This window comes from Hemitrygon akajei, chromosome 7 (genome assembly GCF_048418815.1).
Source record: "Hemitrygon akajei chromosome 7, sHemAka1.3, whole genome shotgun sequence".
Classification (NCBI taxonomy): Eukaryota; Metazoa; Chordata; class Chondrichthyes; order Myliobatiformes; family Dasyatidae; genus Hemitrygon; species Hemitrygon akajei.
Window position 1 is genome coordinate 168,511,533 of NC_133130.1, and position 13,609 is coordinate 168,525,141.

Consider the following 13,609-nt stretch of genomic DNA (forward strand, 5'->3'; position numbering starts at 1 on the left):
GTGGTAAAGAGAAAGCCACTGTTGAAAAAAAACCACATGAAATCTCGGCTAAAGTTTGCCAGAAGGCACGTGGAAGATTCCAAAGTCAGCTGGAAAAAGGTTCTATGGCCTGATGTAACCAAAAATGAGTTTTCTGGTGATCAGACTAAACACTATGTTTGACATAGGTTGAACACCACGCATAATCAAAAACACACCATCCCTACCATGAAGCATGTCGGTGATTGCATCATGCTGTGGGGATGCTTCACTGCAGCAGACCCTGGAAGGCTTGCGTAGATAGAGGGTAAAATATATGCAGCAGAATACAGGGAAATCTGGGAGGAAAACCTGATGCAGTCTGCAAGAGAACTGTGACTTGGGAGAAGGTTTGTTTTCCAGTAAGACAATGACCTCAAACCTAAAGCTTAAAACAACAAAGGTAATGTCCTGAAGCAGCCAAGTCAGAGTCCAAACCTCAATCCAATTAAGAATTTGAACTTGAATTTAAAAAGGGCTGTTCACTCACAATCACCATGCAATCTGACAGAGCTTGAGCAGTTTTGTAAAGAAGAATGGGGAAAAATTGCAGTGTCCAGATGAGCAAAGCTGATAGAGACCTATCCACACAGACTCAAGGCCATAATTGCTGCCAACGATGCATCTACTAAATCTACTTGAAGGGGGTGAATATTCATGCAATCAATTATTTTGTGTTTTATATTTGTAATTAATTTAGTTCATTTTGTAGAGATCTGTTTTTACCTTGACATGGAAGTTTTTTTCTGTTGATCAGTGTCAAAAAAAAAGCCAAATTAAATCCACTGTGATTCAATATTGTAAAACAATAAAACATGAAAACTTTCAGGGGTGGGGTGAATACTTTTTATAGGCACTGTATGTAACTTGCAATGATAAAGGATTCAGAATCATAGAGCACAGAAACAGACCCTTTAGTGTACCATGACCAAACCAATACCTGTTGATTCTAATTCTAGTTGCCAACATTAGGGCCACATAATTCTATGCCTTACCTATTTAAGTGTCTGTTTAATTGTCTCATAAATGTAGAAATGTAGAAGAGGAGATTATACACTTAAAGGAGAGAATCTGGCAATACTACAACAGCAAAAATTAGCTATACTTGTGGTGGCACAAATATGAAGGTGAAAATGCACAGCTGAAAAGAACACTACACTTGTACAGTCTGGTAAAACCTAGTGGCAGGAGAGGAGCAGGAGATAAAAATGTTCAAAGTAAAAGTAAATTTATCGCCCAAGAAGATATACATGTCACCATATTCTATCAAGATGCATTTTCTTGCATTTACAAGAAAATAAAGTATCAGTAGAATTTATGAAAAAACATAGAGAACTGACAAACAACCACACAGCAAATGAAGACAATTGTGCAAAATAAAAAAAATCACTGAGAACATGAATTGAAGAGTCCTTGAAAGGATGTCTGTAGAATGTTAGATCTTTTAGCACCTGTTAACTTTTTATCATAGACCAGAATTAGTTTACCATAGTCATAGTGAATGCCATTAACAGGATACATACAACTTAACAACATCTTCCAATTTCATGTATTCCTCTACCCAGGAGAAGGCAGCACATGTGTAAACACTACTACTTTTAAGTCACATACCATCCCAATTTAACAATAAATTTCTATACTTTATTACTGTTTGTTCAAAAATTTGGAATTCCCTACTGTACATTTTGATGGCATCGTCATCACCCAGTGTGGTCGTTAAAGGAAGCAGAGTTGTGACATGTAGGAACTGGCAATAACTCCAAAAATTAAGCTTGGGAGTGGAGTTTAATTTTTCTTTGATTTAGTTAAGATACAGAGGAAACACTTGATAGCACATTAAAAATATTAAAGCAATATTGCAAGCGGAATGGATTTGCACAACTTCAATTAAAATATAAATGTTATACAGGCAGCCCCCGGGTTACGAACCAGATCTGTTCTTAAGTCTGTCTTTAAGTCGAATTTGTAGGTAAGTTGGAACAGGTACATATGGTTCTTATTTAGCGTCAGTTAGTCAAATGTTTGTCCTATCCTTCAATGCCTTATGCCCTGGTGCACTTTTTTCCTCATTCGAAATGCAGATCCTTTCAGGCATAAGCCAGTCTCGTCTACATTAAATATTTGGTCTGGCAAATAACCTCCCTCCTCAATAATTTTTTTCAACATTTCAGGAAAATCACTCATAGCACTTACATCAGCACTCGCTGCTTCACCTTGCACTTTAATATTATATAAGTTTGCCCTCACTTTGAAACGATTGAACCAACCCCCTACTCGCAACAAATTCTTCATCACAATCACTTTCGCTTGCTGCACATGCAGCTTTTAAATCACTGAAAAGGCTTCGAGCTTTTTCTTACACTAAAGTAAGGCTAATAGGCATATTACGCTGATTTTGATCAAATTATCCATTTCCTTTCTATTTCAATAATTAAACCACTGCGTTGCTTAGTAATAACTGTAGCTTTCATCGGGGCAGGGCCTTTCACATGCTCCATTATTCTCACTTTATCCTTTAAAATTGTTCCGATCGTTGACCAATTGTGACCTAATGCTTTTCCAATGACCGATGGCGTTTCACCTCTTTCCAATTGCTGTATTATTTCCACTTTATTTTCAATCGTGATCATTTTCCTTTTCTTAGATGCATCACCAGCACTTGCATCGGATTTACGCTTTGGAGGCATGGTTACACACACATACATAGTAAAGTCCCTGTAAATATAATTGTGTGGAGAGTGAAATAAACACGAGATGGGAATTATCGATCCATAATTTTAACTCGTTTACCACATCAGTCAATGGAACAGAAACACTGCAGATTCAGCAGCAGCCGTGGGCGGCAGGTCCTGAGCTCCCCTGGGTCCTAAAGTCCACCCACACTGAGACAGGTTAAATGGGACAAGTGGGGGCAGTGCTGACTGGAAAAAAGGGGGTCAGGATGAATCTTGCTAAGAAAAATTTAAGTCAAATACAAAGTTACACACTCAACACAGTGTTAATGGCAACGTAATCCGACTTAAAATGGCGGACAGCATTCTCCTTCTTCGAGCCGACAAATTTTCAATATAATAGGCTTTATGGCAGTCCGTTCATAAGTACGAGTTGTCCGCAAGTCGGACGTTTGTAACACAAGGACTGCCTGCATTGAAAAAGGAAACATTTTAAAATCAATTATTTCTAAGCTACTGCTGTGTCAAAAGTAGAAAGGCATTTTTTAAGAAAAGAATCCCAAATTCTCAAAAATATGCAAGTTTAGAAAAGTTTATCTTGATTAATCCAAGTTTTAAATTATACTGTTCTCCAAGACATTTCCAGGTGTCAATGCTTCAGAGGACAGGTTTAAACACAAACTATGACCTTCAAAAATATCTTCTTGATAAACCGTTTTCTTCCAGTATGGTAAATCATTCAGCATTAAAGCATTAAATCTCAGAAATCTATAGTATGCATAAAATAAACCAATAAGTACCATACAACCTCATTAAAAATGCAATATTACTGAAATGGCAATGCTTTTAATGAACATGCACAAATAGTTCATTAACTACTTCACATTTCCTTTATCAAAAATGTTAATAGTCTATCCTCCTCTAATTTCCCTTACTAGCATTTTTCCTCATGTATTTTATATTATGCAATTTAGAATTCTGATATATGGATTTAAGTAGTTTCTTCAAACCAAAGTACTCAAAATATTGTGAAATTTCAAACTAAAAATGCAAAGCCCATTCAAAACCAATCAGGTCTCATTTTATTCAAAATCCTTTAGCCATCTGCATTTAAGTTCTGTTTGCTCCTGTTTAAGTACGAAGTTAGATGATGTAACACTTAAACAAGCATCATGGGCAACTTCAGGTTTTTTGTCTGGACAACTACTGTGCCTGTATAACCATCTATTATATTAAACGGCTTTTTAAACTATGTAAATTGTTGCAGGCAAGTTGATAATGTTCCTGTTCAATATACAATCAGTGGCCACTTTAAGTAAAAAATGCACAAAATTATCCCTAATAATTATACAAGCCCTACAAGGTTATTGTGGATTACAGGTTTGTCAATTAAAGTAATGGGCAACAAAGTGAATTTCATAATCTTCAAGTTACTGATTCTGAGAAAGACAATTACTCTAGGTATTCCAAACCAACATTAATAGAGTGGGAGGAAGTAATTTTCTAATCATCAACACTGAACAAACATTATAAAAGTATTTATAAAATTGTCTACAGTAAACCTAACAAATCAGAGACCAAACCATCACTAAAACACAAAGTACACTGCAGATGCTGTGGTCAAATCAACGCGTACAAACACGCTGGAGGAACTCAGCAGGTCGGGCAGCATCCGTGGAAACAAGCAGTCATCGTTTCAGGATGAGACCCTTCGTCAGGACTGAAGAAGTGGGGGCAGGGGCCCTATAATGAAGGTGGAGGGAGTGTGGGAAGAAGGCTGGAAGGTGCCAGGTGAAAACCTAATCAGAGGAAAGATCAAGGGGTGGGGGAGGGGAAGCAGGGAGGGATAGGCAGGAAAAGTGAAGAAGGAATGTAAGGAGAAAGCACTATGGGTAGTAGAAGACAGAATCATGAGAGAGGTGATAGGCAGCTGGAAGAGGAGGCAGAGTGAAACTGGGATGGGGGAAGGGACAGGGAGGGAATTACCGGAAGTCGGAGAATTCGATGTTCATACCAAGGGGCTAGAGACTACCCAGACGGTATATGAGGTGTATTGGAAGACTGCTTCACCAAGCACCTATGCTCTGTCTGCCAGAAAAAGCAGGATCTCCCAGTGGCCACCCATTTTAATTCCACTTCCCATTCTGACATACCAGTCCACAGCCTACTCTACTATCACGATGAGTGTCTCCAACCTGAGTTTGGCTTCATCATGGCAGTAGAGGAGGCCAACTATGGACATTTCTGAATGGGAATGTGAAGCAGAGTTGAAGTGGGTGGCAACTGGGAGATCCTGTCTGTTGTGGCGGACAGAGCGGAGGTGCTCGACGAAGCGGTCCCCCAATCTGCGTCAGGTTTCACTGATGTAGAGGAGGCTGCACCAGGAGCACCGGATGCAATAGATGACCCCAACAGACTCACAAGTGAAGTGTTGCCTCACTTGGAAGGACTGTTTGGGGCCCTAAACACAAAGTATACTGCAGATGCTGTGGTCAAATCAACACATACAAACAAGCTGGATGAACTCAGTAGGTCGGGCAGCATCCGTTGACTGCTCATTTCAACGGATGCTGCCCGACCTGCTGAGTTCATCCAGCTTGTTTGTGTCTGTTTGGGGCCCTGAAAGGTGGCAAGAGAGGAGGTGTAGGGACAGATGTAGCACTTGCACTTGCAGGGATAAGTACCAGGTGGGATATCTGTGTGGACCAGGCAGTCGCGGAGGTAATGATCCCTGCGAAAAGCGGACAGGGGTAGAGAGGGAAAGATGTGCTTAGTGGTGGGGTCCTGTTGAAGGTGGCGGAAGTTATGGAGGATAATATGCTGGATCTAGAGGCTAGTGGGGTGGTAGGTGAGGACAAGGGGAACATAGTCCCTGTTGTGGTGACGGGAGGATGGGGTGAGGGCCGAATTGCAGGAGATGCAGTGAGGGCATCATTGATAACAGCAGAAGGGAAACCACGATTCTTAAACAAAGAGGACATTTGAAATGTCCTGGAATGGAAAGCATCATCCTGGGAGCAGATGTGGCGGGAATAGGGAATAGCATTTTTACATTTGGCGGGTGGGAAGAGGTATAGTCAAGGTAATTATGAGAGGCAGTGGGTTTATAGAAGATGTCAATGGACAGACTGTATCCAGAGATGGAGACCGAGAGATCGAGAAAGGGGAGAGAAGTGTCCAAGATGGACCAAGTGAATTTGAGGGCTGGCTGAAAGCTAGAGGCAAAGTCAATGAAACTGACAAGCTCAGCATGGGTGCAGGAAGCAGCACCAATGTAGTCATCGATGTTGCAAAAGAAAAGTTGGGGAGCAGTACCAGTATAGATTTGGAGCATAGACTGTTCCACATAACCTACAAAGAGGCAGGCATAGCTGGGGCCCATGCAAGTGCCCATAGCTACACCCTTGATCTCTCTACAGGAATATACACTCAGGGGCCACTTAATTAGATACACCATCATGTGGCAGGAACTCAGTGCATAAAAGCATGCAGATGTGGTCAAGAGGTTGTTCTTCAGATCAGAATCAGGTTTAATATCACTGGTGTATGTTGTGTAATTTGTTGTTTTGTGGCAGCAGTATATTGCAATACAGAATAATAAAATCTGTAATAAGTTCATATAAAAATGAAATTATATTAAACAAGTAGAGCAAAAAATACTGAGGTAGTGTTCATTGTCCATTCAAAAATCTGATGGCGGAGGGCAAGAAGTTGTTCCTGAAACATTGTGTGTGGGTCTGCAAGCTCCTATTCCCTCCTCATTGATGGTAACAATGAGAAAAGGGTACGTCCTGGGTGATGGAGGCCATTTATGATGATGCCACCATTTTGAGGCATCACCTTTTGAAGGTTTCTGGGGAAGCTAGTACCCGTCATGGAGCTGGCCAAGTTTACAACTTTCTACAGCTTTTTACAATCCTATGCAGTGGCCCTTCCATACCAGATGGTGATGTAACCAGTTATAATTCTCTCCACAGTGTAACTCTAGAAATGTGATTGTCTTTGGTGATATAACAAGTCTCCTCAAACACCAATGAAATATAGGTGCTGCTAAGCTTTCTCCATAATTGCATCGATATGTTGGGCCGAGGATAGACCTCAGAGATGTTGACACCCAGTAACTTGAAACTGCTCATCCTTTCCACTTCTGATTCCTCGATGAGGACTAGAGTGTGTTCCCTCAACTTCCCCTTCCTGGTGTCCACAATCAATTCCCTAGTCTTACTAAGGTGAGTACAAGGTTGTTGCTGCCACTCTACCGGCTGATCTATCTTGCTTCTTTATTCCTCCTCATCACCAATTGAAATTCTGCCAATAAAAGTAGTGTCATTGGCAAAGTTATAGATGCTATTTGAGCTGTGTCTAGCCACAAAATCGTGGGTGAAGATAGAGTGGACTAAACATGCATCCTTCAGATGCGCCAATGTTGATTGCAGATGTATTCCCAATCTGCACAGAGAGGAAATCAAGGATCCAGTTGCAGAGGGAGGTACAGATGCCCAGGTTTTGGAGCTTGTTTATTAGAATTGAAGGTATGATTATGTTGAATACTAAATAGTAGTCAAGAAACAGTAGTCTAGCATAGGTATTGCTAGTGAGATTTCATCCGCTGTAGACTTATTGTGGCAATAAGCTAACTGCAGCAGGACCAGGTCCTTGCTCAGGCAGGAGTTGATTCTAGCCATGACCAACCTCTCAAAGCATTTCATCACAGTAGACGTAAGTGCCACTTGGCGATAGCCTTTGAGGCAGCTCACACTGCTGTTCTTGGGCACCGGTATGATTGTCACCCTTTTAAAGCAGCTGGGAAACTCCAACTGCAGCAGTGAGAGATTGAAAATGTCCTTAAATACTCCTCCCAGTTGGTTACATAAGTATTCAGAGCCCCACCAGGTACACAATCAGAGCCTGATACTTTACGAGACTTCACCATCATGAAAGATGTTCTGAAGTCAGCCTCCGAGTCTGCGTTCACAGGGTCACCAGATGCTGCAGGAATTCACACTGGTGTAGTTTTACTCTCTCTTTCAAAGCATACATAGAAGGTGTTGAGTTTATCTGGGAGTGAAGCATCACAGCTATTCCAGTTAGATTTTGCTTTGTAGTAAGAGATGGCCTGCAAACCCTTCCAGAGTTGATAGGTATCCGATTCTGTTTCTAATCTCAATCAGAATTGTTTGGTTTTGCCTTAAAATTGCCACATATCAGAATGGGAAAGAACTGTGATCCAAGTGATTTATAAGACCATAAGATGTAGGAGCAGAAATAGGCCATTTGGAGTCTGCTCCACCTTTCAACCATGGGCTGATCCAATTCTTCCAGTCATCCCCACTCCCCTGCCTTCTCCCCATACCCTCTGATGCCCATGGAATGATTGTTGGTGGAATGATTGATTATGTATTGTTAGAGTATCTCAGAAACTGATCTCCTGGGATTTTCATGCACAAGTCTCTAGAGCTTACAGTGGTGTGAAAAACAAAAAAAATCAATGAGTGGCAGTTCTATGGGTGAAAACACCTCGTTAATGACAGAGATCAGAGAATGGCCAGACTGGTTCAAGCTGACAGGAACTCAACCATGTGTTACAACAGCGGTGTCCAAAAGAGAATCTCTGAATGCACAAGATGTTGAACCTTGAAGTGGATAAGCTACAGCAGCAGAACACCACACCGGGTTCTAATCCTGTACCTAATAAAGCAGCTACTAAGTAATTTGTGCAGAGATCCTATCAGAAATCCCCCTCCTTCCTGTAGTTTAATCCAGGAATGCTGAAGAAAACTCTGCCATTCTTAAATCAAATTTCTGAGCCTCAGACACAATTTATGACCTTCCTGGCCAGAATCATACCATAAAGCTTTTCCCAATACTTAAATTCTCATGGTTATCTTCTGCTTAACCTCAAGTAATAATCTGCAGATGCTATAAATCCAAGAAACACATACAAAATGCTGGAGGAACTCAGCAGGCCAGGCAGCATCTATGGAAAAGAGTATAGTCGATGATTCAGGTCAAGACCCTTCATCTGGACTGGAGAAAAAAGGATGAGGAGTACAGCTACCCCTACACCTCTTTCCTCACTACCATTCAGAGTCCCAAACAGTCTTTCCAGGTAAGGAGACACTTCACTTTTGAGTCTGTTGGGGTCACCTACTATATCCGATGCTCCTGGTGTGACCTCCTGCATATTGGTGAGACCTGAAGTTGATTGGAAGACTGCTTCACCAAGCACCTATGCTGTGTCTGCCAGAAAAAGCAGGATCTACCAGTGGCCACCCATTTTAATTCCACTTCCCATTCTGACATATCAGTCCACAGCCCACTCTACTGTCACGATGAGGCCACTCTCAGGTTAGAGGAGCAACACCTTGTATTGTCTGGGTAGCCTCCAACCTGATGGAATAAACATCAATTTCTTGAACGTCCAGTAATACCCCCCCACCCTTCCTTCATCATTCCCTTTTCCCTCTCTCACCGTATCTCCTTACCTGCCCATCACCTCCCTCTGGTGCTCCTCCCCCCCCCCCCCCTTTTCTTCTTCCATGGCCTGTCCTCTCCAATCAGATTCCTCCTTCACCAGCCCTGTATCTCTTTCACCAATTAACTTCCTAGCTCTTTACTTCACCCATCACCTGGTGTTTCTTCCTCTCCTCCCCCACCTTCCAACTCTAACTCATCTTTTTTTCCTCCAGTCCTAATGAAGGGTCTCAGCCTAATACGTCGACTATACTCTTTTCCATAGATGCGGCCTGGCTTGCTGAGTTCCTCCAGCATTCTGTGTGTGTTGCTTCAAATAATCTTGCTCCTTTCTCTCTTCTTACTTGCAAGAACATTGCCAAGAAGAAAATAAATCAAACGCAAAGAGATAAAACCCTGGTACTTACGGAAAGCAAAAAGAAGTTCCAATCCTTAGCAAAAGCGAATACATTTAATTTGCATGAAAGAAATTATAGAACAATACAGAAACACAGGCCATTATGTCAGTCTGACACATACAAAAACTTGTGCTCCCTTTGAGCCTCCTCCCATCCTTCCTCTGACCCTGCCAATATATACCCCATCTCTTCTATCATAGGCTAAAATGTTATTTCATTATATACAGGTGATTTTTATTATATTTTCTTTGGATTCATGATCAAAGCCATTTAGGAAATGAAAGTTATTTGCACTGGAATACAGCTCAGAAATACAGCTTGAATTTCAAGGATCTGCCAAACTTCAACATGATAATGGTTGACAGCCAGTTTTTATCACTTCTGACTCATGACTACCAAGACTTGAGTTAGACTGTTCAACAAAATCCTTCTTAATTCAATACTGACAAGACTGCCAGTCTGCCTAGTGCCCACCGATGGTAATATATCTCAGGTACTGACTGAAAACTCTTAATTAGCTTAGACCCTCTTCTCAGAAGGGTCTTGGCCCAAAACATTGATTCTTCTGCATAGATGCTGCCTGATCTGCCGAGTTCCTCCAGCATTTTGTGTTATGTTGCTTTGGATTTCCGTTATCTGAAGATTTTCTCGTATACTACTTTTATTGATGCCCTTTTCCAATGACTTTCTTATATCATAACATTAAATGATTTTTACCGAATATTGCAGTAAAAATAATGGAAGTACACACAGTAGAGAAGAATATTGTCATCTCTAAGCGTAGTACTGTTCAGTCCGATGAGTATTGTATGAGTGTTTTGTTTTGAGGGAAAGGCATGGAAAATCACTACAAAGGCTGATACTAATTGAAGTTAACTTCAACTCTCTTAGTCCAACTCCACACGTACATTAGTCCAGGGCACTAAACTCTGAATTACACACAGAAGGTCAGGGGAATGCCAAGCAGGAAATGGAAAAAATGTCACACTGCAGGGTTGAAAGCGCATGTTCTGCTGGGGTTGGATTTCAGATGTCACTGGGTAGACAGAACTCCATTGTGAACTAATGTACATTTACACCTGACTTTGGAAAGTGCTTAATAATGACAACGTACACAAGATGTAAATTATTTCATTCTCTAGTTTGCTGAACAAGAGGTGCATTCTCAAAACTGAACACTTGATTTCAGCATGGTCCAGTGTATGACCTATGCACATAATTAAATATGGAAAGTCAACAGCTTTAAACAATTCTTTAGGTGCTCTTAGGAAAGTCATATCCTAAGCAAGAGGATATGCTCAAATGTGTTATCATGCTCAATTCTAATAAAATAAAACAATTTAATTTCTCCCAAAACATTATGTGGTGACTCGTTGTTCACTACTAATATTTACTACAATGGTCTCAACAAACAAACATGTCAAAAACAAGTTAAATGTAAACTACATAGCAAAACCCTGAAACTGATGGACAGGAAGGCTCTACAATGGGTAGTCAAAACTGCCCAATGCATCACCAGCACCAACCTACCTGCCTTCAAGCACATATATACAGAAAGGTGCCGGGAACGGGCCAGTTACATTACAAAGGATCCCACCCACCCTACTCACAGACCATTTGTTCCACTCCCATCAGAGAGGAGGCTACATAGCATCCATGCCAGGGCCAGACTCAAAAACAGTTAACTTTCCTTAAACAGTAAGGCTGATCAACACCTCTACCTACTAATACACCCCCAACCACCACTACTTTATCATTTCTAGTCAGAGTCACCTTGTGTATGGACACTTCTGTGCCTAGCGTCACTTTATGGACATCCAATCAATGTATATGCTATCTTATGTATTTACATTTATTGTGTTCTTTCTCTCATTGCGTTTTTTGTGCTGTATCAGTTCGTGAGTAACAATTATTTTATCCTCCTTTACATTTGTGTACTGGAAATGGCATTAAACGATCTTGATATGGATAAATTGTCCAAAATGCACATTTTAAAATTTTCTCCATCGATAATACACATTTGAAATCATAACAGACGTGATTTTTGAATAGAAAAGTTATACCTTGAAACAAAGGATGAATGCAATACTTGTGTGTGGCCTTGATTTCGATGAGCTCAACAATAAAAGTAGAAAGTGATCTGAGCCCACTGCAGTTGCTGTTAAATATTTAGACACTCCAAAGGCACGAGGCTAGAATCTCCCAGTGAGGTTCACCAAGATGCCGACAGATCGCGCAAGTTTTACACATCACAAGAAATCCTGGAGGTGTGACTGGCGTGCACCCTGCTCTGGCACGAAAACCAAAACCTTTCACTTATTCTTCAGCTGCATTCCAGTTAAACGCATCATCGGTATTTTGTATTCTAAATCTAATGCCATTTTACATAACAAACACCTACAGTATTGCTCAGCAACTGATTTGTACAGAATAATATTTGGCTTAATTGGACAATTCTATAATTCACAACAAAGTAGACCGGTTCTGCAAAGTACAGGTTCTATGTAGCAACAGAATTCTACCTGATCACAGCCTTTAATCGTGGGAAAAAAATGCAACTACGTTTTGTGCATGCTTCCTTTTATACAGTTACGATGATTATTTTTGTCGAAAGGCTCAAGAGAGAGAGCTTTTGATTTGTCTTCCAAAGACAGATCAAAAATGCGAAAGCATTAGATGAATGAATTTAAACAAATCCCAAATTTTCATTGTAAGTCACTGCATTGTATCAAAATCAGTGCTCATGTCGAACAATGTAACTTTAGCTGCTGTATTGAAAAACAGTGGACATCAGCAATCCAACGCGGATTTCACTTTTGTTGACTTCCAGGCTAAACACATGATAAGTAGAAACACCTTATAAATTGACCCCTACAAAACCTGGCACGAAATGCAATCAGTATTTTCCACACAAAAGAAATTCACGATCATCTTCTCTCTCCTTTTCCCCCTCTCCCCAATTGAATGAGGTAACGAGACAAAAGCTTTTAAACGGACCAGTGCCGTCCTTCATGTACATTTTCTTGTAACGTAGTGGGAATAAAACACAACCTGGACACCGGGAATGCCGAGGATCACGGTTACTGAACCCCTGTTCACGGTAATGCGATATAAATGAGCACTGATAAACGATGAGGGTGGGGGAAGAGACATTTAAGTGTCTACTTTGCTGAACACCCCCAGGCGTTATTAATTGTTCCGTAGCCCCAATTTCCAATCTATCACTCATTATTCATCTTGCTCAATAGCTCAGATTTATTGTATGCTTCAATGTCATTGCATCTGCACCGAACAACTTCGGCCCAAAACAAAAGCCGCACACTGAGCCGTAACGTTTCCTTCAAAATAAAATCTAACCAGATGCTTCTATCTTAAGACGGAAACGACGTCGAAGGCTTTGCAGGCTTCTCGCAGAAACGGCGAGCACCTTGTTAAAGAGCCACTTTACTCGTCAGAGGTCAACAGTTGTTGGGGGTAAATGCACAAAGCAACCAAGCCTAAGTACGAATTATATCCTAACCATAACACACATGCAACAACAGGACATCTCCCAATCAACTCGAGCTCAAACTTGACTGAAGTTGTCCGCCCTTCGCCAATCTCCATGATAAAGCTAAGGTTATTTATAAAAAGTGTAAATTTCCCACTCACACACAACTGAATCAGTGTCCTACACCGGACGGTTTTTGGCAGGAAGCGCGGGCAGTTACCACTGCGCATGCCCCGGCGGCACCGGGCACACAGATCACTATTTAGCACCGCACCGGATGGTTCCACGCTAAAGACGGACACGTTACCACGAGAATCAACGGGGAAAACGGAGAGACATGCCTTCGCGGTCTAAGGGAGAGCCTTACCCGGATCAATGAGACGCGAGATTTCGAACAGATGGATTCATTCAGCCGGTAAAAGGATTAGAGCGCGCAGCAAAGCAAGCCGCTCAGTCCTACAGTTCGCGAGGCAGCGCTCGCTCTGATTGCTTGTTCGCTCGTTCGCCCGCGCGCGCACAACTACCACTCACGTGCGCTCGGCTATCGCCTCCCATTG

The 13,609-nt window shown here is 41.4% G+C and overlaps 1 protein-coding gene across 4 annotated transcripts in view; it reads right to left on the reverse strand.

The window, feature by feature from the left end:
- Nucleotides 1-13,561, reverse strand: part of strbp (spermatid perinuclear RNA binding protein) — a 227,999-nt gene extending 214,438 nt beyond the window's left edge. For 2 of the 4 annotated variants that reach the window (XM_073052559.1, XM_073052555.1), the window contains exon 1: nucleotides 13,420-13,560. The gene's annotated coding sequence lies outside the window, so the exon portion shown is untranslated. Of the gene's footprint in view, nucleotides 1-13,213; nucleotides 13,256-13,419 lie in introns of those variants that run through there. The other 2 variants (XM_073052558.1, XM_073052556.1) reach the window with 2 other exon arrangements.
- Between the last annotated feature and the right edge of the window lie 48 nt (nucleotides 13,562-13,609).